This window comes from Aquarana catesbeiana, linkage group LG01, assembly GCF_042186555.1.
Source record: "Aquarana catesbeiana isolate 2022-GZ linkage group LG01, ASM4218655v1, whole genome shotgun sequence".
Taxonomy (NCBI): domain Eukaryota; kingdom Metazoa; phylum Chordata; class Amphibia; order Anura; family Ranidae; genus Aquarana; species Aquarana catesbeiana.
Window position 1 is genome coordinate 46,454,631 of NC_133324.1, and position 23,247 is coordinate 46,477,877.

The window sequence follows — 23,247 nt, forward strand, 5'->3', positions numbered from 1 at the left end:
GCAGGGGGGGATATACAGGACAGGTGACAGCAGCGGTGGGGGATACAGGACAGGCGACAGCGGGGGGGGGGGGGGAATATAGGACAGGTGGCAGGGGGGGACACAGGACAGGTGACAGCAGCGGGGGAGGGGGGATACAGGACAGGTGACAGCAGCGGGGGAGGGGGGATACAGGACAGGTGACAGCAGCGGGGGAGGGGGGATACAGGACAGGTGACAGCAGCGGGGGAGGGGGGATACAGGACAGGTGACAGAGGGGGAGAGGACAGGTGACAACCGGGGGGGGGGGAATACAGGACAGGTGACAGAGGGGGAGAGGACAGGTGACAACCGGGGGGGGGGGGGATACAGGACAGGTGACAGGGGGGGAGAGGACAGGTGACAACCGGGGGGGGATACAGGACAGGTGACAACGGGGGGGGTGCAGGAATACAGGACAGGTAACAGTGGCAGGCGGGGGATACAGGACAGGTGACAGCAGCGGGGGGGGGGGGGATACAGGACAGGTGACAGCAGGGGGGGCGGGGAATACAGGGCAGGTGACAGCAGGGGATACGGGTCAGGTGACAGGGGGGGGAGATACAGGACAGGTGACAGCGGGGGGGGGGGAGAGATACAGGACAGGTGACAGCGGGGGGGGGGGGAGAGATACAGGACAGGTGACAGCGGGGGGGGGGAGATACGGGACAGGTGACAGCGGGGGGGGGGGGAGATACAGGACAGGTGACAGCGGGGGGGGGGAGATACAGGACAGGTGACAGCGGGGGGGGGAGATACAGGACAGGTGACAGCGGGGGGGGGGGAGATACAGGACAGGTGACAGCGGGGGGGGGGGAGATACAGGACAGGTGACAGCGGGGGGGGGGGGAGATACAGGACAGGTGACAGCGGGGGGGGGAGATACAGGACAGGTGACAGCGGGGGGGGGGAGATACAGGACAGGTGACAGCGGGGGGGGGAGATACAGGACAGGTGACAGCGGGGGGGGGGAGATACAGGACAGGTGACAGCGGGGGGGGGGGAGATACAGGACAGGTGACAGCGGGGGGGGGAGATACAGGACAGGTGACAGCGGGGGGGGGAGATACAGGACAGGTGACAGGGGGGGGGGGAGATACAGGACAGGTGACAGCGGGGGGGGGAGATACAGGACAGGTGACAGCGGGGGGGGGGGAGATACAGGACAGGTGACAGCGGGGGGGGGGGAGATACAGGACAGGTGACAGCGGGGGGGGGGGAGATACAGGACAGGTGACAGCGGGGGGGGGGAGATACAGGACAGGTGACAGCGGGGGGGGGGGAGATACAGGACAGGTGACAGCGGGGGGGGGGGGAGATACAGGACAGGTGACAGCGGGGGGGGGAGATACAGGACAGGTGACAGCGGGGGGGGGAGATACAGGACAGGTGACAGCGGGGGGGGGAGATACAGGACAGGTGACAGCGGGGGGGGGAGATACAGGACAGGTGACAGCGGGGGGGGGGGAGATACAGGACAGGTGACAGCGGGGGGGGGAGATACAGGACAGGTGACAGCGGGGGGCGGGGGATACAGGACAGGTGACAGCGGGGGGGGGATACAGGACAGGTGACAGGCGGGGGGGGGATACAGGACAGGTGACAGGCGGGGGGGGGATACAGGACAGGTGACAGGCGGGGGGGGGATACAGGACAGGGGACAGGCGGGGGGGGGGATACAGGACAGGGGACAGCGGGGGGGGGATACAGGACAGGTGACAGCGGGGGGGGGATACAGGACAGGTGACAGCGGGGGGAGGGATGCAGGGGATACAGGACAGGTGACAGCGGGGGGGATACAGGACAGGTGACAGCGGGGGGGGGGAGGGATACAGGACAGGTGACAGCGGGGGGGGGGAGATACAGGACAGGTGACAGCGGGGGGGGGGGAGATACAGGACAGGTGACAGCGGGGGGGGGGGGGGAGATACAGGACAGGTGACAGCGGGGGGGGGGAGATACAGGACAGGTGACAGCGGGGGGGGGAGATACAGGACAGGTGACAGCGGGGGGGAGATACAGGACAGGTGACGGGGGAAGTACCTGAAGTGGTGCAGGATTTGGAGGGGTGCTCAATCCATAGTTGTTGAGGTTTTGAAGGGGTGTTCGGTCCAGAACAGTGCAAGATTAGTGGGGGTGTCTGGTTCCAAAGCAGTACAAGATACAGAGGGGTGTTCGGTCCGGAGAGGGTGAAGATTTAGAGGGGTGCTCGGTCCGGAGAGATGAAGAAGATTTAGAGGGGTGCTCGGTCCGGAGAGATGAAGATTTAGAGGGGTGCTCGGTCCGGAGAGATGAAGATTTAGAGGGGTGCTCGGTCCGGATGAGATGAAGATTTAGAGGGGTGCTCGGTCCGGATGAGATGAAGATTTAGAGGGGTGCTCGGTCCGGATGAGATGAAGATTTAGAGGGGTGCTCGGTCCGGATGAGTTGTGGATTTGCAGGGTTGATGGAGCAGTGTGGGGTTTGGGGGGGTTCTTGTGTCAGCAGAGCAGGATTTTAGGGGTGCTCAGTCTAGAAGAGGATTAGAGGGGTGCTGAGCCCATAGTAGTCCGGAATTAGAGGGGTGCTGAGCCCAGAGAAGGATTAGAAGAGTGCTGAGTCCGGGATGCGGAGGGTGCTCAGTCCATAGCAGATCAGGAGGCGGTCCCCGGTCCGGAGAAGGTCAGGGGAGTCCCCGGTAAAGTATCCCGGAGAAGTTCCCTCCTCTCCCGGCGCTGTCAGCAGGTGCACACTGCACAGAACAACCAGACTGGAGAGTAAGCGGAGCGCCCGGCTCCTCCCACCGCTCTCCCCCATCCTCACACTCCCCCCTCCTCCCCGCATGGTTCAGCTCACCTCCAGTAGCCCCAGGGGACGGCCCGACCCATCCCACAGCGGCAGAGGGGGGAGGCCGGACCCGTGCCAGGGACTGGAGGGGCGGACACCGCACAGGTGACAGGGATGATTGACGTGGAGCTGGGACATCAGCCAGTAGGAAAGAAAGGGGCGTGGTTATCTGACAAAACGGGCGGGGCTTCGGAGCTGAGTCGTGAGCGGCTTCAGCGGACACACCTCGTATCCCTGCGCGGGGCGGAGCACACCTGTGCGCTATTAGGTGGGATGAGTCCGCCGCTCACCTGAGGAGGGACTACTTTACCTCAGATGTCTGCGCTCCCCGCCTCACACTCCGGTCTGAAGTCACTAAAAGGGTGTAAAGCTGTAATCAGCACATACAGTCACTGTACACATTGGGGTATGAAGATAACGGTACAGGAGTTCATAGTTTCATACACAAATGGTTACCAAGGGTAACAGAGGTTCTCTAGCAGGCTGCCGTTAGGCCATATAGCCTCTTGCAAGTGATCCGTCTCCCATAGCAACAGGTGCAGATCTGCACCACCAGGGCCCTCACCCTGTACACAGGTACAGAGGAGAAAGAGATAGCATTCCGGGTCGCAGGCGCAATCACCGCAATTCTGTCTGCAATTCCGAATGGCTGCAGGACGCGATTGCGATCCCGTTACTTCCAAAAATCGCGCGATTCCTGACGCCCAAAAGAAGTTCCTGACCACTCCATCACCCTATCTCCCCTTCCAAAGAGGAGGGAAACATGGAGGACGTAACCATCACCCCTACCTCTCCTTACAATTTTGGCATCCAACGAGGAGGGAAGAATGGAGGACGTGACGACCACTCCATCACCCTATCTCCCCTTACAATTTTGGAACCTAACAAGGGGGGAAGCATGGAGGATGTGATGACAACCATTCACCCTATCTCCCCTTTCAATTTCTGTGCCCAACGAGGAGGGAAACATGGAGGACTTAATGACCACCCCATCTCCCTACCTCCCCTTACAATTTTGGTGCCCAACGAGGAGGGAAACATGAAGGATTTGACAACCATCCCATCTCCCTACCTCCCCTTACAATTTTGGCACATAACAAGGGGGGAAGCATGGACGATGTGATGACGACCGGTCACCCTATTTCCCCTTTCAATTTTGGTGCCCAACGAGGAGGGAAACATGGAGGACTTAATGACCACCCCATCACCCTACCTCCCCTTACAATTTTGTCACCCAACGAGGAGGGAAGCATGGAGGACGTGACAATCACCCCTACCTCTCCTTACAAATTTGGCACCCAACGCGGAGGGAAGACTGGAGGACGTGACGATCACTCCATCGCCCTATGTCCCCTTACAATTTTGGTGCCCAACGAGGAGGGAAACATGAAGGACGTTACAATCATCCCATCTCCCTACATCCCCTTACAATTTTGGCACCTAACAAGGGGGGAAGCATGGACGATGTGATGACGACCGGTCACCCTATCTCCCCTTTCAATTTTGGTGCCCAACGAGGAGGGAAACATGGAGGATTTGATGACCACCCCATCACCCTACCTCCCCTTACAATTTTGGTGCCCAACAAGGAGGGAAACATGAAGGACGTGACAACCATCCCATCTCCCTACCTCCCCTTACAATTTTGGTGCCCAACGAGGAGGGAAACATGAAGGACGTGACAACCATCCCATCTCCCTACCTCCCCTTACAATTTTGGCACCCAACGAGGAGAGAAGCATGAAGGACGTGACAACCATCCCATCTCCCTACCTCCCCTTACAATTTTGGTGCCCAACAAGGAGGGAAGCATGAAGGACGTGACAACCATCCCATCTCCCTACCTCCCCTTACAATTTTGGCACCCAACAAGGAGGGAAGCATGAAGGACGTGACAACCATCCCATCTCCCTATCTCCCCTTACAATTTTGTCACCCAACAAGGAGGGAAGCATGTAGGACGTGACAATCACCCCTACCTCCCCTTACAATTTTGGCACCCAACGCGGAGGGAAGAATGGAGGACGTGACGATCACTCCATCACTCTATCTCCCCTTACAATTTTGTTGCCAAACGAGGAGGGAAACATGAAGGACATGACAACCATCCCATCTCCCTACCTCCCCTTACAATTGTGGCACCCAACAAGGGGGGAAACATGAAGGATGTGATGACGACCGGTCACCCTATCCCCCCTTTCAATTTTGGCGCCCAACGAGGAGGGAAACATGGAGGATTTGATGACCACCCCATCACCCTACCTCCCCCTACAATTTTGGCACCCAACGAGGAGGGAAGCATGTAGGACATGACAATCACCCTACCTCCCCTTATAATTTTGGCACCCAACAAGGAGAGTGTCAGAAACCATGAAATCTGACCGAGACAGAAGTTCAGTTAAATCACACTTGTTTAATAATAAAAGTAAATAGAAAAAAACACAGGCAAAACATAGCCAGAGTTCAGGAACCGGAACAGGTAGTCAGACAAGCCAAACGTCAGGGAGCCGGAGATGAGCGTAGTAAATCAGCAAGCAGGATCTGGAGCCAGAAGGGATGTCAGCCAAGCAAGTCTTTTAACAGGAATCCAGGAGAGCGTCTCTGTGATGTTGACTAAGGCAAAGGCAGAGATCCACTGGGCTGAACGGCTTAAGTAGGCAGGACTGACGAGCAGGATATCATCAACAGCTGAGTAACTGTGGAGAGATAGGAGCTGGCAATTAGGCGACAGCTGAGCGGCCAGCTCTGAGAAGGAAGGGCTGAGCCCAGCCCTGACAGAGAGATGTGATGACGACCGGTCACCCTACCTCCCCTTTCAATTTTGGTGCCCAACGAGGAGGGAGGAATGGAGGATTTGACGATCACCCTACCTCCCCTTACAATTTTGGCACCCAACGAGGGGGGAAGCATGTAGGATGTGACAATCACGCTACCTCTCCTTACAATTTTGGCACCCAAGGAGGAGGGAAGAATTGAGGACGTGACGACCACTCCATCGCCCTATCTCCCCTTACAATTTTGGTGCCCAACGAGGAGGGAAACATGGAGGATGTGATGACAGCCACCCCGTCACCCTACCTCCCCTTACAATTTTGGTGCCCAACGAGGAGGGAAACATGGAGGATGTGATGACAGCCACCCCGTCACCCTACCTCCCCTTACAATTTTGGTGCCCAACGAGGAGGGAAACATGAAGGACAGGACAACCATCCAATCTCCCTACCTCCCCTTACAATTTTGGCACCCAACAAGGAAGGAAACATGGAGGATGTGATGACGACCGGCCACCCTACCTCCCGTTACAATTTTGGCACCCAACGAGGAAGGAAAATGGGGGATGTGACGACCACCCCATCACCCTGCCTCCCCTTACAATTTTGGCACTCAACCAGGATGGAAACATGGAAGATGTGATGACGATCCCATCACCCTATATCCCCTTTCAATTTTGGCGCCCAACGAGGAGGGAAGCATGGAGGACGTGACAATCACCCTACCTCCCCTTACAATTTTGGCGCCTAACGAGGAGGGAAACATGGAAGACGTAACAACCGCCCCATCACTCTAACCCCCTTACAATTTTGACGCCCAACGAGGAGAGAAAGATGGAGGACATGATGACCACCCCATCACCATACCTTCCCTTACAATTTTGGCACCCAACGAGGAGGGAAACATGGAAAATGTGGCGACCGCCCTGTCACCTTACCTCCCCTTACAATTTTGGTGCCCAAAGAGTAGGGGAAACACTGCTTGGGTGCCCCCAGAGCTAGCTGCTTTCTGTGGGGCACCCGGCAGAAGGGAGGAGCCAGGAGGATCGGGGATGCTCTGTGCAAAACCACTACACAGAGCAGATAAATATAACATGTTTGTTATTTAAAAAAAAGAAAAAACAAGGCTTTAATATCACTTTAATGCATTCTATGAATTGAGCTAAAAAACCTTCTGTGCTGTAGGATCCCCCCCCAGTCCCCACCCCTCCCGCTGTCTCCCTCCTCATTAGGCAGATTGATCAAATTCTGTGGCAGGAGGTGGGGCCGAGTGGTCTGGTCTGTGTCATTAGAAAGCGGCTTTCCATGGGGCACTTGCCGCAGAGGAGGGGCCTGGAGCATTGGTGGGGGGACCCCAGAAGAAGAGGATCGGGCTGCTCTGTGCAAAACCAAAAGTTTACCATGTTTATTATTTTAATAAAAACAAAGGTTTAATGTTACTTTAATTTTGCTTCCTGGGTCTTCTAGGTTTCCTTGCTGTCCTGCTGGTTTGGTTCCAGCCGGTTCGGTTTGGTCGGACCCGTTCCCTGCCGTTACCAGAGTCTGGAATTCCAGTGATTTGCCAAAGTCGGAGTTCCCACTGCCAAGAAAGGGGTTGCTGAGCAGTCCCTCCTGAATACATCAACTATGGACTCAGACAAAGATGCCCCCCTATCCTGTGCAGGTATGCTGGGGCAGCCACAAGTCATAGAGGGTCTTGGGGGCAACAAACACTGGGGCCATAGAGGTTCTTGTGGTGGGTGTCACTGGGGTTGTAGAGGTTCTTGTAGTGGGCATCAATGGGTTCATAGAGGTTCTTGTGGGCAAAACTGGGATCATAGAGGTTTTTGTAGTGGGTGTCACTGGGGTTGTAGAGGTTCTTGTAGTGGGCATCAATGGGTTCATAGAGGTTCTTGTGGGCAAAACTGGAATCATAGAGGTTTTTGTAGTGGGTGTCACTGGGGTTGTAGAGGCTCTTGTAGTGGGCATCAATGGGGTCATAGAGCTTCTTGTGGACATTACAGGGGTCATAGCGGTTCTTGTACTGTGCGTCACTGTGGTCTTAGAGGTTCCTGTGGGTGTCAATGGGGTCATAGAGGTTCTTGTGGGCAACACTGGGGTCATAGGGGTTTTTGTAGTGGGTATCACTGGAGTGGTGGATATTCTTGTAGTGGGCATCACTGGTGTCATAGAGGTTTTTATGCGAGTCACTAGGATCATAGAGGCTCTTGTAGTGGGTGTCGCTGGGGTTTTATAGGTTCTTGTGGGCATCACTGGGGTCATAGAGATTCTTGTGTGTGCCCCTGGGGTCATGGAGGTTCTCATAGTGGGCATCACTGCGGTTGTAGAGGTTCCTGTGTGTGTCACTGGGGTCATAGGGGTTCCTGTGGGAGTCACTGGAGTCATACAGGTTCTTCTGGGCAACACTGGGGTCATAGAGGTTCTTGTGGGCATCACTGGAGTCGTAGAGGCTCTTGTGGGCGTCATTGAGGTCGTAGTTTTTTTTTTTTTTGGGTGTCACTACGGTCATAAAGGTTCTTGTGGGCGTCAGTGGGGTTGTGGAGGTTCTTGTGGGCATCACTGGCATTGTAGTTTTTTTAAGTGGGCATCACTGGGGTCTTTCTGGGTGGGAGCAATCACAAAGAAGCGTTCATCATCAGTAAAGGGCTCATTCTCAGCCCTGTGCAGCGATTAAAGCCATTTGTTTACTTTTTTTACTACGGCTGAACTGCGTGCAGGCAGCCTATAAAAAGTGAATGGGTAGTTTTTGGCTGTACAAAGTTAACTTTGTTTTTTATAACTTACCTGCTATATGCAATGGTTTTGGACAGAGGAGCCCCGATCCTCCTCTTTTCGGATTCCAGTTCCGGCGCTCCTGGCTCCTCCTATTGTTTGTCTGTTACCCTGTTTCCCCCGAAAATAAGACAGGGTACCATAGGAAACCGCTTCCTATGGTGGTGCACGTGCGGGCTTAACCCTGAGCCGAGCTGTGTGCGTCTATTGACACACACAGTGTAGCTCAGCTCCACCCCCTCTCCCTGCTCATTGGATTTGATTGACAGCAGCAGGAGCCAATGGTCCCCACTGCTGCCTCCGTGTCCAGTGAGGCGAGAGATCAGGGTATCCCGATCAGGGACTGCGCTGGATCATGATAGGGATCAGTTAAGTATTTGGGAGGGGGGGGCTGAACATAGAAGTTTTTTTACCGTAATGCAGAAAATGCATTACGGTAAAAAACCTTAAGCCTGTACATCCACTGTAAAAATAGTTCATGTCGATTGAGGGAGTTTAGTTCTGCTTTTATTTCTATCCTACTATTACTAACCACTTCAGCTCTGAAAGATTTTACCCTGTCATGACCAGGCCATTTTTTACTTTCTGCTATAAAACATATCCAATAAAAAAAAAAATTCTAAAATTCTAATTTCTTTATAAATTTTTGCCAAAATGCATTTTGCTACATGTCTTTGATAAAATAAAATCCCAATAAGTGTTTATTGATTGGTTTGTGTGAAAGTTATAGCGTCTACAAACTATGGTATACAGTGCATCCGCAAGTATTCACAGCGCTTATCTTTTTCCATATTTTGTTATGTTACAGCCTTCTTCCAAAAGTGCTTCATTTCATTATTTTCCTCAAAATTCTACAAACGTTACCCCATAATGACAACTTGAAAGACATTTGTTTGAAATCTTTGAAAATTTATTAAAAATAAAAAATGAAAAAAATCAATGTACATAAGTATAAGCATAAGTGGCCTTTGCCATGACACGCAAAATTGAGTTCACCAGTGCATCCTGTTTCCACTGATCATCCTTGAGATGTTTCTACAACTTTATTGAAGTCCACCTGTGGTAAATTCAGTTGGTTGGACAGCATTTGGAAAGTCACACACCTGTCTATATAAAGTGTCAGAGTACAAACCAAGGCGTGAAGTCCAAGGAATTGTCTGTAGACCTCTGGGACAGGATTGTATGGAGCACAGATTTGGAGAAGGGTACAGTAAAAATTTCTGCAGCATTGAAGGTCCCAATGATCACAGTGTCCTCAATAAAAGGGAAGAAGTTTGGAACCACCAGGGCTCTTCCTAGAGCGGGCCGCCCGACCAAACTGGCCAATCGGGGGGAGAAGGGCCTTAGTCAGGAAGGTGACCAAGAACCCAATGGTCACTCTGACAGAGCTCCAGCATTTCTCTGTGGAGAGAGAGGAGAACCTTCCAGAAGAACAACCATCTATGCAGCACTCCAGCAATCAGGCCTGTATGGTAGAGTGGCCAGACGGAAGCCACTCCTCAGTAAAAGGCACATGACAGCCCGCCTGGAGTTTGCCAAAAGGCACCTGAAGGACTCTCAGACCATGAGAAACAAAATTGTCTGGTCTGATAAAACAAAGATTGAACTCTTTGGCCTGAATGGCAAGCGTCACGTCTGGAGGAAACCAGCCACTGCTCATCACCCGGCCACCCCTACAGTGAAGCATGGTGGTGGCAGCATCATGCTGTGGGGATGTTTTTCAACGCAGGTACTGGGAGACTAGTCAGGATGGAGGGAAAGATGAATGCAGCAATGTACAGAAACATCCTTGATGAAAACCTGCTCCAGAGCGAAGGTTCATCTTCCAACAGGACAACGACCCTAAGTACACATCCAAGATAACAAAAGAGGTGGCTACGGGACAACTCTGTGAATGTCCTTGAGTGGCCCAGCCAGAGCCCAGACTTGGACCCGATTGAACATCTCTGGAAAGATCTGAAAATGGCTGTGCACCGACGTTCCTCATCCAACCTTATGGGGCTTGGGAGGTCCTGCAAAGAAGAATGTGAGAAACTGCCCAAAAATAGGTTTGCCAAGCTTGAAGCATCATACTCCAAAATACTTGAGGCTGTAATTGGTGCCAAAGGAGCTTCAACAAAGTATTGCGCAAAGTCTGTGAGTACATGGGATTTTTTTTTATGTTTTATTTTTAATAAATTTGCAAAGATTTCAAACAAACTTCTTTCACAATGTCATAATGGGGTATTGTTTTTAGAATTTTGTGTAAAATATTGAATTTAATCCATTTTGGAATAAGGCTGTAACATAACAAAATGTGGAACAAATGAAGCGCTGTGATTATTTTACGGGTGTACTGTATATAATAAGATTTTTAATTATTTGTATTTTTTATATTACTAATGGTGTTGATCAGCGACTTGTAAGAACTGCGAAAATGCGCGGGGGGGGGGGGGCAATCTGCCACAGATGCTGGGGGAAACTGACTAACTGCCACTGACATCACCAGTGACACTAATACAGTCATCAGTGATAATACTACACACTGTCACTGTACTACTGACCCTGGCTGGGAAGAGGTTAAACATCTAGGGCGATCAAGGGGTTAAATGTGTGCCTATGTGTAATGTGTGTTGCTTTTACTAATAGAGCTCTTAGGTTGGGTTCACACTATTGCGAATTGCATGTGGGTTTCCCCGCATCCAATTTGCATGACAAAAGACTGTGACCGGCTCTCAATGGAGACGGTTCACACACCTCCGAGGAGGCCGCGATCCAAATTGTAGAAGGGTCCTGTGTGTCTTCTGGGTCCTGCGTGTCTTCTGGTCCGTTTCAGGTGCAAATTCAGCCAAAAAAAAAGCAGGTCCCAGGCGAGAATCATTGGTCTGGACTTGTTGACAGGCTCCTGTTGTGTACAATCACAGCAGGTTCCCGTGTTGGGGGGGGGGGCGGTCTAAACCCGGAAGCAGGCTGCAACGTATAGGTACATCTCTTAGACGTAGGTTTGTAAACTTCATTTGTGAAGATTCCCACACATTTACTTTCTTCAATTCTGTGACTCCAATTAACTATACATGTGCACTGCCGAAAAATGTGTTCGTTTTCGTTTTATTTGTTTTTGTTTTTTTTGGGGTTTTTTTTCGATTCATTCTTTATTGATCGAAATTCATTATTTAGAATAAATTTGTAACTTCGGAAAATTTTGAATTCGTTACGTTCGTACGTTAAATGCAGTATTTGTTATTTCGATAATTCGTAAAAATCCAAAATTTGAAAATCAAAAAATTTGAAAATAAGAAAGAAAATATGAAAATAAGGATGAAAATATGAACCATCGAAAAAATTAACTAACTAACTAATAATAAGTAACTATTAAATTATAGATATTGGAATTTTCTTTCAAATTTGGCTGTTAGTGAACGTAACGAATACGAATGTATCCGAAGTTACGAATTATCCGAAATAACGAATGCCGCATCTAAACAAATGGAACATAATGAATTAATAATAATAAAAAAAAATAATAATAAAATAATAATAAATAATAAATAAATAAGTTCCATTTGTTTAGATGTGGCATTTGTTATTTCGGATAATTTGTAGCTTCAGATAAATTCATGTTCATTACGTTCACTAACAGCTAAATTTGAAAGGAAATTCCAATGCCTATAATTTAAAAGTTAGTTATTGTTAGTTAGTTATTATTTTGGATTTTCAAATTTTAGGGTTTTTGGATTTTCATTCTTATTTTTGCATTTTCGTTTATGTGTGTATTGTGAGGTGCTTCTACTAAGGGATGTGCCCGTTTTTATTCCTTGCTGACAGGATGGAGCTCTGCAATGTTTACATAGGATTATCCTCCCCGCCAATCAGCGGGTGTCGGCGGACATCCATTGGCCGGCACCCGCTGATCGGCTTGTGTTGTGTCAAATCACAGGACTGCTGGCACGTGCGCATGCCCTCTACTCAGAACAGCAGAATCATGTGTGTGTGTGTGTATATATATATATATACGTGATTCTGCACAGAGCGTCCACCCTGTAGCAATAAAGCTACATGGGACGGTCGGTAAGTGGATACAATAAGGCTGGATTCACATCTATGCAGTTTTAGTGCTTTTTGCATTTTGCAGATTTGCACTACAGTCCATTTAACATGGTTTCCTATGGAACACGTTCTGTAGTGCAAATCTGCAAAATGCAAAAGACACAAAAAATGCCATAGGTGTGAATCCAGCCTTAAAGTGTATGCTGTGACCATAGATCTTCTTTCAGTTCCTGCAGTGCCTCCCAGGGTTGCCAACCTCCTGCAGCATTTTTTACTGACAAAACATGGAAAATTTACTGGCAGAGCACATTTTTTTCTGGCAACCTGAGAAATTACAGGACTCCTTTTGAAAACTAACACAGTGAATATTTGAACAGTATAAACATGATATGGAAACACTGACAATACAATGACTTAAAAAGTCAACACATCATCAAATTATCAGACCCTGATATTTACTGGCAGTTGTAAAAAAAAAATCACTGATTTTTTACAAACTGTCAGTAAATTTACTGGCGGTTGGCAACCCTGGTCTCTCCTGATGTTTTATCCCTCAGACCTCCCTTCTACATTTTTGTTGCCCGTCTCTGGACTTGTTCTAGCTAATCAATATCTTTTTTGTAAGTAAAATCTCCAGAACTGAACACAGTATTCTAAATAAAGTCTAACTAAAGATCTATATAGAGGAATCAGGACCTCCTTCCTTCTGGTGATCCCTCTAGTGATATAAAGATCTATATAGAGGAATCAGGACATCCTTCCTTCTGGTGATCCCTCTAGTGATATAAAGATCTATATAGAGGAATCAGAACCTCCTTCCTCCTGCCGGTGATCCCTCTAGTGATATAAAGATCTATATAGAGGAATTGGGACCTCCTTCCTTCAGCTGGTGATCCCTCTAGTGATATAAAGATCTATATAGAGGAATCAGGACCTCTTTCCTCCTGCCGGTGATCCCTCTAGTGATATAAAGATCTATATAGAAGAATCAGGACCTCTTTCCTCCAGCTGGTGATCCCTCTAGTGATATAAAGATCTTTATAGAAGAATCAGGACCTCCTTCCTTCTGGTGATCCCTCTAGTGATATAAAGATCTATATAGAGGAATCAGGACCTCTTTCCTCAAGCTTGTGATCCCTCTAGTGATATAAAGATCTATATAGAGGAATCAGGACCTCCTTCCTCCTGCTGGTGACCCCTCTAGTGATATAAAGATCTATATAGAGGAATCAGAACCTCCTTCCTCCTGCTGGTGATCCCTCTAGTGATATAAAGATCTATATAGAAGAATCAGGACCTCTTTCCTCCTGCTGGTGACCCCTCTAGTGATATAAAGATCTATATATAGAGCAATCAGGACCTCCTTCCTCCTGGTGATCCCTCTAGTGATATAAAGATCTATATAGAAGAATCAGGGCCTCCCTCCTTCTGGTGATCCCTCTAGTGATATAAAGATCTATATAGAGGAATCAGGACCTCTTTCCTCCTGCTGGTGACCCCTCTAGTGATATAAAGATCTATATATAGAGCAATCAGGACCTCCTTCCTCCTGGTGATCCCTCTAGTGATATAAAGATCTATATAGAAGAATCAGGGCCTCCCTCCTTCTGGTGATCCCTCTAGTGATATAAAGATCTATATAGAGGAATCAGGACCTCTTTCCTCCTGCTGGTGATCCCTCTAGTGATATAAAGATCTATATAGAGGAATCAGGACCTCCTTCTTCCAGCTGGTGACCCCTCTAGTGATATAAAGATCTATATATAGAGCAATCAGGACCTCCTTCCTCCTGGTGATCCCTCTAGTGATATAAAGATCTATATAGAAGAATCAGGACCTCCTTCCTTCTGGTGATCTCTCTAGTGATATAAAGATCTATATATAGAAGAATCAGGACCTCCTTCCTCCTGCTGGTGACCCCTCTAGTGATATAAAGATCTATATAGAAGAATCAGGACCTCCTTCCTCCTGCTGATGATGAACTCCAGAGTTCTACTCACTTTCCAGTCTCCCATAATGCATATTTCCTTTTTATGCAATAATTTGAAAAGTTTTGGCCTTAGATATACTTGAATATAATTTCCATAAGTATGTAGACTCAATCCCAGCTTCTGCAATGACTTATTTTCACATCATAAGCGCAGGACGTCAGGACATGCTCTTGGGGTCACAGCTTGCTCAGCGGGTCTCCGAATACAGGGAACGGTTCATGGTGCTGAGTGACAGGCGAAGTGACAGTAAGAGCACCTGTCACATCAACTGTCACTGGAGTGGATGCCAAACATTGTTAGTGAGAGAGGAAATTACTGGAAACCTCTCCATCACTGTCATAGAAATGCAAATGGTGATATCACATTTCAGGCCCTTTTTTTTATTATTAAAGGTGCAGTCACCAGTGCAATTACACTCGAACTACAGTAAAGAGTCAGTTACAAGAAGAACTGTCTCTGCTGACTCACTACCAGAGCCCATTCATAATGATCAGCCGAATACCGACTTTACATTTAGTTCGCTACAGCCCCGGGTATCATAAAGAACTGCCATTTTTTCTTACAATTATTTTTTTTTTGTTCACAATGTTTTGTCGCCAAAAGACAGCTACAGCGCGGTCGTCCAGTTTTGGGAGGGCGTCCATGAACCGCTCCCCCGTGCACTCCCTGGGACACACATCCGCGCGCTCTGCGATTGCTGTGTCCTTCAGCCATAGCTTAAAAACCCTTTCATCACTAAGCCTATTTTTGAAATTTGGTGTTTACAAGTTAAAATCCATATTTTTTGCTAGAAAATTACTTCGAACCCCCCAAACATTATATATATATATATATATATATATATATATATATATATATATTTTTTTTAGCAGAGAATCTAGAGAATAAAATGGTGATTGTTGCAAAATTTTATATCACACGGTATTTGTGCAGCGGTGTTTTAAATGCAATTTTTTGGGAAAAGGGACACTTTCATGAATTTAAAAAAAAACAAGCAGTAAAGTTACCCCAATTTTTTTGTATAATGTGAAAGATGATGTTACACCGAGTAAATAGATACCAAACATGTCACGCTTTATAATTGCGCACCCTCGTGGAATGGCGACAAACTACGGTACATAAGAATTTCCATAGGCGACGCTTTAAATTTTTTTTACGGTTACCAGGTTAGAGTTACAGAGGGGGTCTAGTGCTAGAATTATTGCTCTCGCTCTGACGATCGCGGCGATACCTCACATGTGTGATTTAAACACCGTTTACATATGCGGGCGCGACTTCTGTATGCGTTTTCTTTGCTGCGCAAGCTCGCGGGGATGGGGGTGCTTTAAAAATTTTTTTTTTCTTATTTATTTTATTTATTTTTATATTTATAAATTGTGTTGTAAACATCCCTTGTGACAGTAATAGGTGGTGACAGGTACTCTTTACAGAGGGATCGGGGGTCTAAAAGACCCCCGATCCCTCCTTTGCACTTCAAAGTATTCAGATCGCCGAGAACGGCAATTCTGAATACTGTGTATTTTTTTTAAAACTGGCGCCATTGGCAGCCGAGTAAACGGGAAGTGACGTCATGACGTCGCTTCCGTGTTTACGATTAGGAGGCTGGAATGAAGCCACCCATGGCTTCAATGTCCGACCGTGTGTACGGGGCATAAGACATTACTTGGTTATGAGGGGGATATCACTATTGATTGCATTATTTATATAGCGCCAACAATTTACACAGCGCTTTACATGCTGTATATTCACATCAGTCTCTGCCCTCAAGGAGCTAACCATCTAAGGTTCCCACCCCACCTACATACTGTACTAGAACCAATTTACACCTGAGCCAATCAACCTACCAGCATGCCTTTGAAGGAAGCCCACACAACATGCAAATTCCATGCAAGTGTCCTAGTTGGGATTTGAGCCAAGGATCGCGATGCATTAGTGCTAACCACTACTTGCTACTCTTTGATAAAAATTATAACTCCCGTCCCAAACCCAACGTGGACATTTCCAGTTGGTCTGGCCTGCCAGGTTTGAGCCAAATTTCCAGGAACGTATTTTGGAAACTTCTTGGTGGAAATGTCAGTGCCCGCGCCGAGCGTGACTCCAAGTCTCACCGCTGTGGGTTTGCGATTGTGTTTGCTTGGATTATGTGACAAGCTGTAAATCAGGCGTGTCAGCTTTGCTGGTGCCCACCTCTCCAGATGTTCCCACCAGCCCTGTACAGCTGGCAGCAGATCACAGGCCTGTCCTATTAATACTCGCTGTATTAATACCTCTATTCTCTGGGGCACAGCTTTCCTCCACTGACTCCTGTCCACATTAATTACAGCAGCAGTACAGCCTGTCACATCAATTCTCAGCTCTCTGAATTAAACGCTAACCGCACCGGCTGAGCTGCCAAATGAACCAATGTTCAGCGTATGGGAAACCGGGGAGCCAGGTGTTACTCATCCGCAACTTTCGGGAGCAACTGATGGATGTCATATGCAGATTTATATCATTAATGCGGCTTAAACTGGACCCAGTGGCTGGTAAATTCTTTGTGTTAAGTACATGCATTGCTAAGGATCATTGGTGGACTGACAACTCTTGGGGCCCTCGGGGAATAGAAGAACATGGGGCACCATGTGTCCCCGCCCACACCCAAGCCACACCCATACAAAGCCCTACCTACGTATTGTAGGTCAGCTGCATAGAGGGGCTATTTAAATAACTATTGCGACATAGCCTGCATGGAAGTTCCTGACTTCTTTTTGTAGATGCCATAGGCTGCTGAGCAGCAGCCATCTTTATGACACAACCAGGGGCAATTTATCAAAGCAGGGGGCCTATGTGCAAGATCATAATTTGGGCCCCAATGCTAGAGAATGAAGTGGTGTGGTTTTTGGGGGCTGTATGTAGAGCCTGCTGGTTACATAGCACAGTAAAGATGCCCGATGAATGAGGGGTTAATTGCCATGTGCAGTTGTTCAGCTCCCACTCAGCTCCTTCCTGACAGGGTTGCCGACCCCCCACCACTTTTTTACTACTAGAAGGAACACTTTTTTTTTTTTTTTTTACTGTGAATCGGAAATATGACAGAAACAAATTTTATAATCTAAGAGGGGGTGGAGGGGTTGAGGGATGGGAATAGGAGTGAGCAAGGGGGGTGAGAGAGGGAGGGGGGTGAGAGAAAGATATGGGAGCTGAGAGGGGGGTAAGAGAGAGAGATTGTGTGTGTAAGAGAGAGAGGAAGGAGGGTGAAAGAGAGAGAGAGGTGAAAGAAAGGAGAGTGAAAGAGAGAGGTGAAAGAAAGGAGGGTGAAAGAGAGAGAGAGAGACGGAGAGAGAGAGAGAGAGAGAGAGGTGAAAAAGAGGAAGGGAGAGAGAAGGTGAAAAAAGGAGGGGATGAGAGAGAGAGAGAGCAAGAGAGAGGAAGGGTGTGAAAGAAAGAGGGAGGATGAGAAGGAGGGGTGAGAGAGAGGGGGGGTGAGAGAGAAGGAGGGTCAGAGAGAAGGAAGGTGAGAGAGAGGGTTGAGAGAGAGGGGGTTGAGACAGAGAGGGGGTGAGAGAGAAAGAGAGAGAGGGGGGGTGAAAGAAAGGAGGGAGAGAGAGAGAGAAGGAGGGTGTGCGTGTGAGAGAGAGAGGGAAGGTGAAAGAAAGGAGGAGGGTGAGAGAGAGAGAGGAGAGAGGAGGAGGGAGGGGGAGGGGGGGTGAAAGAAAGAAGGAGGGTGAGAGAGAGAGGGGGTGAAAGAAAAGAGAGAGAAGGGGGGTTGAGAGAGAGAGGGGGTGAGAGAGAGAAGGAAGGTGAGAGAGAGAAGGAAGGTGTGAGAGAGAGAGGGGGGGGTGAAAGAAAGGAGGGTGAGAGAGAGAAGGAGGGTGTGTGTGTGAGAGAGAGAGGGGTGAGAGAGAGAGGGAAGGTGAAAGAAAGGAGGAGGGTGAGAGAGGTGGGGGGAGAGAGAGAGGGGGTTGAGAGAGAGGGTGTCAGCAACCATAAACCTGGCAGAGACAGAAAATGCAGTTAAAAATCACACCTTTAATGTAATAACAAAAATAACAACAGTTCAGGAACATACTCAAAAACAAAAGCCAGGTTTTGGAAACCAGAAGTCAGCGTTGTCAGGAGCCAAAAATCAGGAGCAGGAAGCAGTAGAGAAGTCAGCCAGCCCAAGTCATACACAGGAACACACTGGAAATGTTGACCACGGGATAGCCCGAGGGAATGAGAAAAGCTGTTTAAATAGCCAAAAGGAGCTGCTCCCCCCCCCCCCGGATAAAGGGGGGTTGGGAGAGGAGGGGGGTTGAGAGGGGAGGGTGTAAGAGAGGGGGTGAAAGAGAGAGGGGGAATGAAAAAAAGGGGGGTGAGAGAGAGAGAGGGGGTGAGAGAGAGAGAGGGGGGCAAGAGAGAGGGGGGAAGGGGGGGGTGAAAAAGAGATAGGGGGTGAAAGAGAGAGGGGTGAGAGAGGGGTAAAAAATAGAGAGAGAGGGGGGAAGGTGGGGGTGAAAAAGACAGAGGGGGTGAAAGAGAGAGGGGTGAAAGAGAGAGGGGTGAGAGAGAAAGAGAGGGGAGGTGGAAAAGAGAGGGAATGGAAGAGAGGGATGAGAGAGAGGGGTGAAAAAGAGAGAGGGGGGTGAGAGAGGGGTGAAAAAGAGAGAGGGGGGTGAGAGAGAGGGGTGAAAGAGAGAGGGGTGAGAGAGAGGGGGTGAAAGAGAGAGAGGGGGGTGGAAAAGAGAGGGGGTGAAAGAGAGAGGGATGAGAGAGAAGGACCGGAGCCGTCCCCGGACACAGCATAGGACAATGGGCAGGCTCCCCCCTCATCATGGGACCCCTTACCTGTGGAGGAGCCATGGACTCTGACTGTGTACACTTCCCCAGCCGTACATGCTATGCCCTCCATGTAGACACCACCCCCATCACATGTCACCTCAACCCTCCTCCTCACTTTGACCCCTTCTGTACAAAATAGGAGTGAAGTCCAGGACAGGAGCCTCTCATGGGGCCCCCTACTGGCCCCGGGCCCTTGGGCAGTGACCGAATGATGAGTCCGCCCCTGCTAAGGCCTTGTGCACACAGGGCCAGCCCCCCTGAACACCCTTTCTCCCAGAAGGAGAAAAGCTTCTTAAAAAATGTGCCTAACGCCGCGTTTGGGCATTCATTCATTCCATTGGCCAGAACATTATATTTCTTCTGGCCATCTAACTGAATAAATGCTCAAGAGCTAAATACGCCGAGCGTTTAAGGGCACCTAAATGTGTTTACAGGTGTTTAGGCGTGTTCAGCATTTCTTCTGACCAAATGCTCCTCTCCTGATCGCAGAAAGATTATTTTTTAATAAAATAAAATAATAAAATACATTTTTTATTTTTATTTTTTTAGCTTCTAAACGTTCCTCTTTTAATATGCCTGTACGTACTTACTGTATGTGTGCATGGATACATAGGCTAACATGCAGACAGAAACAAATGCCAAACGCCTGAGTGCATGAGGCCTAAGAAATGTGTAATGCAAGACACCCTTGAAAATGCCTATATTTGTTTTTTTCCGGAACCATCTTTGCTCAGGCATAAGCCAGGGTCACCACCCTGGACTGAGATGCCAGCTTAGAGATGAAACGTCATGTAAACCCTAGTGCCTGCCCAGTTCTTGGCTGTGTTCGCAAATGTTTGACACAGATCAGCCCCTGCTGTAGGCTCCTAGCTTGTGACTTGCTCGACCAATGGATTTGTCAATACCACCCCTATTATTTTTCATCCAAAATAATGAAAGCTTGAAAAGGATTTAAAACTGGCCACAGCAGCCGTTTATTTAACCTATTACCAACCACTGTGATTGGCTGTCACAGTTAACAGATGATCAGGAGCTGGTCCCCTCAGGTTCTTGATCATTAGCACAGACTGAGAGTTGTCTTTGATAGCTCAGTCATTGTGCTGGAAGCATTCAGTGAGCATGCTCTCAACACAGAAAGCTCCTCCACCCATGGATGCATACTGTATGTGCGGTGTGTGGGTGCTGAAGCCCACCCTCTTTGTCGCCACAACAACAAACGTATTTATCTCTGTATGGCCATAAGCCTGTTGTATGGAAGAAAATCATTAAAATATATTAAAGCCTCATTCACACTTGTGGCTGGGGGGCAGTAAAGTAGGCGCCTGAGCCATGGTTTTCCAATCCTTTGGTCACCCACCTACAACAGCAGCTAGAAAGGGCAGTACACATGCTGCGTCAAAAATTATACTCCATGCTGTGTTCAGCAGGCAGTTCCACTGCCAAATGCTACGCATTCAAGTCAAAACTGCAACCGCATGTATTGCACATGGTTGCGTTGTTGAGTGCTTATCAGGGTTAAAACAGACAGTGAGTAGGCCTCCCAGCTGCCTGTGAACTGCCAATCACTTTTCAGGTGTGCGGCAAGGGCTGCTTCACCCAAAAGGGGAAGCTCCGCTTGTTTGCGCCCTCCTCACCCCCTCTGCCACATTTGGCACTTTTTGGGGGAAAGGGGGGAGCAGGTACCTGGTTTTGACAGGTACCCACACCCAATTCTGGGTAAGATTACCGCTGCAATCTCCAAGCATTTCCGCCCCCTCCTCCTCCCCCCGCTGCTTTCTGGGACACACACAGGTCCCAGAAAATGGCGGGACCATTCAGAAAGCGCAGCATGACTCGCGCATGCGCCATAGGAAACCAGCTTTGAAGCCTGAAGGCTTCACTGCCGGGTTCCCTTACTTACAATGCCAGCACCTGCACCCGAAGCCGATTGATGAATTGGCTTAAGGTGCCAACATTGCGAGATCCCTGGACAGGTAAGTGTCCTTATATTAACCCCTAACTGCTTGCAAATGTGACCAAATGTGAGCCGCATATTTGCATGCATTAGCGCCGATAAAGCTGTGCCGAGAGAGCGTGCCCTGCCTGCTCCAAGCACAGTCACTGGCGGCTCACAAAAAGCGATGAGGAGTTTTCGGGAGCCAATCACGGCGGTCACATGGTCACAAGCCCCGCCACACCTCCTGGAATGCCAAACCTCTTAAAGGGCCAGTGGGAGCTGGCGCAAAGGGGTTAAAAGTCAGCAGCTACAGTATTTGTAGCTGCTGACGTTTAATTTTTTTTTTCCAGACTGGAGCTCCTATTTAAGGAAGAAAAATCCCCAACCCATACAGCAAATATATCATCTATAAATCAAAGCCATACACTGCAACATTCTTTAAACAAGGGATGGTCATAAATTCATGTAATCTCCACCATGTTCATAAATGTATTAACATAAGGTGGAACCATATGGCTCCCCATGGCAGCTCCTCATAATTGCAAAAAATATTTGTCACCAAACATCTAATATTTACTCTCTAATATTAATCCCAACAGTTCGATCACAAAGATAACCCAATTGTTATGCCGCGTACACACGGTCGGACTTTCCGGCATACTTGGTCCGGCGGACCAGAGTGTGCCGGACAATCCGCCCGTGTGTGGGCGGCGGCGGACTTTTCCGGCGGACTTCTTCCCAAAAGCCCGCCGGACCTAGATTTTAAACATGTTTGAAATCTTTCCGTCGGACTCAGTTTCGGGCGGAAAGTCCGCTCGTGTGTGTGCTGGTCCGACGGAAAGCCCGCTCGTGTGTAGGCTGGTCCGACGGACCAAATACGACACGAGGGGATGGTATTGCATCTCGCGCTCGCTGCAATAGGAAAAACAAATCTTCCTATTGCGGCGAGCGCGGGGCATACCAGGCCCTTAGGTCTGGTATGGATTATAAAGGGGAACCCCGCTACGCCGAAAAAACGGCGTGGGGTCCCCCTAAAATCCATACCAGACCCCGATCCGAGCACGCAGCCTGGCCGGTCAGGAAAGGGGGTGGGGACGAGCGAGCGCCCCCCCCCCCTCCTGAACCGTACCAGGCCGCATGCCCTCAACATGGGGGGTGGGTGCTTTGGGGGAGGGGGGCGCCCTGCGCCCCCCCCCCCCAAAGCACCTTGTCCCCATGTTGATGAGGACAAGGGCCTCTTCCCGACAACCCTGGCCGTTGGTTGTCGGGGTCTGCGGGCGGGGGCTTATCGGAATCTGGGAGCCCCCTTTAATAAGGGGGCCCCCAGATCCCGGCCCCCCACCCTATGTAAATGAGTATGGGGTACATGGTACCCCTACCCATTTACCTAGGAAAAAAGTGTAAGTAATAAAACACACTACACAGGTTTTTAAAATATTTTATTAAACAGCTCCGGGGGGGGATCTTCCTCCGGCTTCGGGGGTCTTCTTCCGGCTTCGGGGGTCCCTCCGCTTCATCTTCTCCCGGCGTCCGGTTGGTTCTTCTCCGCTCTCCGGCCTCTTCTCCCGGTGTCGCAGGTCTTCGGCCGGCCCCTCCGCTCTCTTCATGTAGCTCTATTGCGAGCGGAGGTCCGGACTTCTGGGCTTCTTGGCTTCTTGGCTTCTTGGCTTCTCTTCTCTTCTCTTCCCCCAGATGTTGACACGACGCTCTCTCCGGCTGGACTGGTCTCTGAGGGCTGCGTTGTGACTTATATAGGCGGAGACCCCGCCCCCATATGATGTCACAGTCCTTGGGCATGCTGGGACTGTGACGTTTTAGGGGGCGTGGTCGACCACGCCCCCTAAAACGTCACAGTCCCAGCATGCCCAAGGACTGTGACATCATATGGGGGCGGGGTCTCCGCCTATATAAGTCACAACGCAGCCCTCAGAGACCAGTCCAGCCGGAGAGAGCGTCGTGTCAACATCTGGGGGAAGAGAAGAGAAGAGAAGCCAAGAAGCCAAGAAGCCAAGAAGCCCAGAAGTCCGGACCTCCGCTCGCAATAGAGCTACATGAAGAGAGCGGAGGGGCCGGCCGAAGACCTGCGACACCGGGAGAAGAGGCCGGA

General features: G+C 49.4%; 1 protein-coding gene and 1 long non-coding RNA gene across 2 annotated transcripts in view; one reads left to right on the forward strand and one right to left on the reverse strand.

Moving 5' to 3' along the window:
* The window catches only part of LOC141130885 (protein unc-13 homolog B-like), a gene marked incomplete in the record, with an annotated part of 525,591 nt that extends 522,771 nt beyond the window's left edge, over positions 1-2,820 (reverse strand). Inside the window, 1 exon segment of the mRNA XM_073618170.1 lies at positions 2,062-2,820.
* LOC141130917 (uncharacterized) overlaps positions 1-23,247 on the forward strand; it is a 50,916-nt gene that overhangs the window by 901 nt on the left and 26,768 nt on the right. The window contains exon 2 of the long non-coding RNA XR_012242561.1: positions 7,083-7,278. This is a non-coding gene — a long non-coding RNA (uncharacterized lncRNA). The remainder of the gene's footprint in view (positions 1-7,082; positions 7,279-23,247) is intronic.